This window comes from Rousettus aegyptiacus, unplaced genomic scaffold (assembly GCF_014176215.1).
Source record: "Rousettus aegyptiacus isolate mRouAeg1 unplaced genomic scaffold, mRouAeg1.p scaffold_m13_p_12, whole genome shotgun sequence".
Classification (NCBI taxonomy): domain Eukaryota; kingdom Metazoa; phylum Chordata; class Mammalia; order Chiroptera; family Pteropodidae; genus Rousettus; species Rousettus aegyptiacus.
The window spans coordinates 92637395-92643959 of record NW_023416287.1 but is presented as its reverse complement, the minus strand read 5'-3'; the positions used below and the strand labels follow the sequence as shown (position 1 = coordinate 92643959).

The 6565-nt window shown below is 47.2% G+C and overlaps 1 pseudogene; it reads left to right on the top strand.

Moving 5' to 3' along the window:
* The first annotated feature begins 3313 nt into the window (after positions 1-3313).
* Positions 3314-3432, top strand: LOC118610431 (annotated as a pseudogene).
* Positions 3433-6565: the final 3133 nt, after the last annotated feature.

The following is a 6565-nucleotide window of genomic DNA, read 5'->3' as shown; positions in this document are numbered from 1 at the left end:
CAATATGCGCCTTTGAAAATCTGAAGTTCATTTAACTCTCCTTAAAAAAAAAAGAGACCATCTTGAACATCTCTTTTTAACGGTATCTTAAAAATCAATTTAAAATGGATAGAAACAAAGCGAAATGAAATATGTTTCTATGAAATGGTGTTCGGGACTACGTGCTTTAAAAATCTAAGCTACCTGAAATACCATCACAGAGGAAATACACTAAACATTTCTTGGTTTCTAACTTCAGATCATAATGTTCTAATTTCACATCATTATGCTGAAATTAAGGCTACAAACGTTGTTAATTATGCTTTTGTGTCAAGCCCACACGCATTAATTTGGTGGTTGATGTCACTTCTGGTATGTGGCACACGTGTCTACCTAGAAGAGATTCCAGATACATATTTATCTTTATCTTGGAATGTGAGATTAGACGATCCGGCGTGCTGATAAATAGGACAGACGCCCGGTCAATGCTGGAATGTTTGTGTATCTCGTGGAGCCCTATTTAATCTCATGTTATTGTCTTGCTGAGGGAATATAATGCAAAGCTCAGAGCCATGGGGCAAGGACAGGGGACAGCGGGCCAATAAGTTTCTGGGGGTTTCTGAGCTGTTGCTAAATAACAATAATGATGATGATACGAACGACCCTGGGAATACTAATGCTGAGACTCCTTAGGCGGTTGAAAGGTGCGAGGCGCAATGTGAGGTGTGTCTCTGCGTTGCTTTGTCCGACGCTTGGGGCCAGGGACATGGGAGGGAGGCCCTTACCGATGCAACGTCACTCAGCCGTGAGAGAGTGTGCTCACACGGGCCGCCAGCCCCGCCTGGTCCGCCGACTGCAAATCCCGGAGCCGGAGCCTCCCGACCTTATCTGGATGTCCTTCTCTATCTGGAGCCAGAGGAGCCTCTGGTCTTTTTCCCAAATGATGGCGGTTGGCCTCTTGTCACCGTGATCTGAAGGTGTTAACGACTGCATTGTGATTTTCTCCTCTGGGGACAGGGAACCCCAGTTCAGTCTCTCTCTTCCATTTCCGCTAAGTGAGGGTTGTTTTAAGACGAAAGCAGACTGAGTATAATAACTGTAGATAATATTTATCGGCTGTCTATCATGAACCAACACCATGCTGCGGCTAGATCACACACACGAGATAATTTAATTTCTTCAACAATCACATGATCCTTTTACTGATCGTGGGTGACCATGATTGCTGTCCAAGCACAGGCTGGAAGCTGTGGACAAGGGAACGGGACGGAGGCATTTCCAGAGTCGCTAATTTGACCAGATCTCATGTTTAGCACTATGTTTACGTTCTTGGTCCCTCAATGCATTTCCTTCCGATGTAGCGTGTTACATGTCCAAGGGGCCGATACTGGATCTAAATCACGATTTGGGGGTGTTCTGATGCTATCATCGGTCCGATCTTCAGTCCCTAGTTTGAGGAACAATGGGCGTGAGGAGCAAAGCTCTATCTGGGCGCTGACTGTCTTTCGAACCATCCTATTCTGCTTTCCCAAAATTAGATGGGGAAACCATGTCTCTGTAAGTAATTGCTCCCAATTTCATTAAATCTGAAATTTAATGGAGCGCGTTGAACTGGCATAATAGTAACTAAACACGCAGTGGTTCCCTCGGCCTAGGACTGTTCTAACTCCTTTGCCAAATGACTAGGTCGCAGCCGCCTTATGGGGAAGGCCCTGCTGTCAACCTCCGGTCTGTAGATAAGAAAACTTAAGGTTGGGGGAGGGAAGTTAAGTGATGTGGAGAAGGTTACGGGCCCAGCCGGTGGCAAAGGGGTGCGGGTCTGAGCCCAGGACGCTTGGCTCTAGAGGCCACAGTTTTGGTGCAACGTTTTCCTGCCTTTTAACTGCTCTGCAAGGCTGGGACCAGGTCGTCCGTCAGGAGGCGCTGGGACCCGGTCGTCCGTCAGGCGGCACTGGGACCCGGTCGTCCGTCAGGCGGCGCTGGGACCCGGTCGTCAGGAGGCTCTGACGGACACGGAGGGCACCCCGGCTCCACCGCTCCCAGACGTCTTCATGCGCAGATCAAAACCTTGTTTCCTCCCGGGGGGTGAGTTATGTGTCACCTTGTCTGAGCCACAGGGTGCCTAGCGTTTGGCTAAATGCTGTTTTGGGGTGTGTACGTGTGTCTCTGTGCTTCTGGAGGTAATCAGCATTTGAATCAGTGGACTCGGTGAAGCAAATCACCCTTCCCAGGGTGGGGGGCTCCATCCAACCCCATGAATGCCCAAGAGAGCGAGAGCCAGAGGAAGACGGAACTCGCTCTCCGCCAGATGCCGGAGCTGGGATGTCGGGGTCCTGGCCTCGCACTGACTCACACCGTCCACTCCAGTTCCTGGACCCCGACTCCGCTGGAACTTGCACCACCCACTCTCCTGAGCTTGAGGACGGCAGATCAGGGACTTCTCAGTTTTCATGTTGTGTGAGCCCGTTCCTTATAATAATTCCTTGTCTGTTTGTCTATCACCTATTTCTCTATCTATCTACCTATCTACCTTCCATCTATCATCTGTCTATCATCTGTCTATCTATCATCTATCTATCTATCTATCTATCTATCTATCTATCTATCATCTATCTATCATCTATCTATCTATCTATCTATCTATCTATCTATCTATCTATTTATCTATCTATCTATCATCTATCATCATCTATCACCATCATCTATCTACCTAACCAGTATCTATCAATCATCGACCATCTATCTCCTATTGGATATACATCCTACTGAGCTTTTCCGGAAGGCTCTGCTGGCGTCCTCTCTCCCTCCCCAGGCTTTGCTCCCTCCTGCCTACTCCTGGGAGTTCCAGGCACTGCGTTAGGCGTCGGCAGGGCTGACATGAACGTGACTCCGTAGCAGCCCTGAGACTGTCAAGTCTGACGGGCAGCCATGCCACAGTGGAGATGCCGCTGACGGCGACCGGTACAGATCGCTTTTAGAGCAAGGGCTGGGACGCCTCTGTGTTAGGTCACACTCGCTTTTATCCGGGGAAGGGAAGCCTCCCCGTGGGGGTCAACGATCGCTTCAGATCCGCGTGTTCCTTGGGGTCTGCTGCGCCCACGTCACCTTCTACTCCCCGGGCTGCCCTGATGGTGCCTGCCCGGCTCGGGGGTGGAGACCTGCTTCTCTAGGACATTCCGCGAGGGCTAAGAGGGCCTAGCCATTTTTATTCTTTTATGGTAGAAGACGAAAGCATTTTCAGAACTTAATAGGGTTCGAAGTTAGCAGCACCTATGATTATTTTTTGGTCATGGGAACCAGACAAGTCAAAGCATTTGCAAGAAAAAAAGGGTGAGTCTACGGCCACGTCGCCCTGAACAAGCCCGATCCCGTCTGATCTCGGAAGCTAAGCAGGGTCGGGCCTGGTTAGTCCTTGGATGGGAGACCACCTAGGAAGACCAGGTGCTGTAGGCGTAAAACATAAAAAAAGGGACTGTAAGCTGACAAGGTCCTTGCAATCTGTGAGGTCAACAGAGGGTTGCCTCGCCTAAAAATAAATGAACAAATAAATAGATAGATAAAGAAAGAAGAAAGAAAAGAGAGCGGCAGACGCGCACAGATGAGCTGCAGGATCAGCCGGCGGCGTCCGAGCCGCCGGGTCTCGCCTTGACATCCTTCCCCTCCCCCAGCTCTAAATTCTTGCTCCTCCCCATTTGACGCGCTCTAGCACATGCGGCTCATCTGCCCCTCGCCACCCAAAGACCCCGAGTTTCCTAACGTTAACCTTCAGGTGACAAGAAAATCCCTCCGTTCCGACTTCAGTTTATTTGGTTCCCGGGGACAAAATCAGAGGTAAATTCCACATTTTCTCACGCTCTCCCCAGCGGGCGACTGGAAGCCATGTTCGGGCGCGATCATACGTCTCTCCGTGCCTTCCAAGTGTCGCTCTGCAGTGACAAAACCCTGCGGGTCATCCGGGAAGCGCGACACTTTTTCAAAGACGTCATTTCACAGGGATGTGATTTCACTTCTGGGCGCAGAGAGGGGTCGGGGTCAAATCTGGCAGCTCAAATTCAGGGTTTCCAGCTGTGGATAAATATTCGTTGGTACGTTTGTCACCATTTCTGAAGGAACATGCGCCGTTCAAATCTTAAATTTAGTAGAAATGTTTAACATTTTCCCTGCACTCATTTAAATATTTATACAAATTTTCTTCCACACATTCCACCACCAAATTATGATATTTATAGGTAAAAGATGCCTCAAATTGCTTTTTGAAGGAGTGCATTAATTTAATCTTGAAAGTGTAGTTACAATTCAACATTTTCTAGAGTAAAAATTGAAAGTATAATAAAAAGATACATTTTAATTATAACTCAGAAAAGCATGGGGAAGGCGATGTCTGATGATTATTCGAGTCTATTTCAGAGATCTACAAGCACGAGCCATGCGACATATTTAAAGGCATCTTTCCTGCTATATATAAGACGTTAAGTAGTTTGCAGTATGTAAACACTATCAACCACAGTTTATTCAGTGTAATTAAGCCACAGAAGCTAACATTTAGCAGAATATCTTAATTTATGCTTGAGAACAGAAAGATGAAAACAAAAATCAGCCGAATACCAGATTTCTTCACATTCTCTTTGAAATGGATGTCAATATTTGTCAAAGTGCAAATTGGGCCATGAGAACCAGGAGATGTGGGGCTGTGGGGTCGAGGACCCCAGCGGGGTCGGGGAGAGCGCAGGGTGAGGTCAGTCTTTGTCCTGGGAGCTCCGCGGCCGGGGCCACGGTCAGGTTTGGCTTAAGTTACATTTTAGCTGATACGAATCAATCGCGAGACTCTCCCCCTCTCTCTCTCTCCCCCTCCTCCTTGCTCTCTTCTTTCCTTTAAGTCCTGTGCTGTTTGATTACACTTCTAAAACCAGCGATCTCTTGGAATTGAACATTTGGCTATTTTCCCAAAGTTTTTGTCCGTTTTGTAATTTTTCAACCATTCTGGGGTCCACATAAAGGCCAAACGGAGAGGCAGCTGGGAGGCCCAGAGACAAAGGCTTGACCACGTCGTTGGGCGTGAGCGCATTAGCTGTCGCTGCTGCTGCTCGAGGCGACGGGCCTCGTCACTCGGCTGAGTTCGCCTGCACGCGGCCAACCGTAAGGCGTCTTCGTCCGTCATCATGAAGGAGACGGGGCGGGGTTATTCACAAAGAACAAGTCGCGGAGGCTGGAGCGCGGCGGTCCCTCCCCGAGATCCAGATCGCCGGCAGACCGCGTGCTCGTCCTCCGGCTACCTGACCCGAGCTCGCTCGTGGCGCCTCCGCGTCCCACGGTGCTTCGGGGCCGTGCCCTCCGCCAGGTGCCCGAAGGCCGGCCCAGGGGTCCCGCCACCACTGTGATTCAGTGGGTGTCTGACACCTCACTTCTGTAGGGCTTTACACTCGAGTCACACTAAGTCTGTTTTACTCATCAGCTCAACTCCGGAACCTGTTTGTTACATTCATTTTCATGTAATCACGACCAGGTTTAACCTTGAGATTAATGTGAAATAAACATTTTTGTGACAGTCGGGATATTTTTCAGTCTACGTTATCAAAAATTTTCCCCAGTAGGGTAGCATTTTATGTGTCTCTGGAGTGTCCTACGGACTCCTACTCTTAATGGCGTTTCATGGTCAAATTGGCGTGTTACCACGTCTCTGTGCTTTTGTGATGTTTTGGGGTCATAAACCATTTTTGAGCTGGTGTGTGTGCACGTGTGTGTGTAAGAGAGAGTGGGAGTGAGTTCTTAAGTCCAACCCGGGTAATAAGGCACTACTAATTATATTGATCTAATTAATCTAATTAAATTGCAGCTAGACACAATTTTGCACATACCATCTGTCTACATTAACATTATGTAAACCTACTCTGCCCGTCCAGGCATTTTCGTGTGCGGCATTTCCTTCAGCATCTCGAGGACCTTGGGTATTCGAGCAGGATAGCACTCATTTCAACAGCTCGGCAAAACAGGATATTGAATGGCTAGGAGGAATTGGAAGATGAGCAAAAAAGGAAAATGCATTTTTTGTTATAGCTGAAGATTTCAGAAATTTGAAAGTACAGATGGGTTCAGAAGGAAAAAATCAGTTCTCATCCCCACTCCATCTCTCATGCATTTTTTCCCCCTGGTCTCCAGAAAGCTTGCAGTATCTGTTAAGATAATCTTTTGTTGCATTGTAGATGGACGGCATAGCATTCACACAGCAGGTAGAGAACAAAAGATTCAATATATTTGAAATAGATATATATGTATATCTGTACTGTTACAATATTTTAGATTATTCATGGGAAAATCCAGAATATTTGAGTAATTTAATCTAAAGTTTAAAAAATTAAGACCCTTCACTGGAAAAAAATGGTTGACAGAATATCAAAGTTATTAAATATTTACAGATATGAAAGTTGAACTATTACAAACATAAAATAATCGCAAACATATGCAGATGAATTTCAATGTGCTACACGCAGAGTAAATATTAGTAATTTAAATCTCACGTAACTCCAAGAGATGGGTACTAATAGCCTCCTCGTTCTGCAGACGAGGAAGCTGAGGCACAGATTACTTA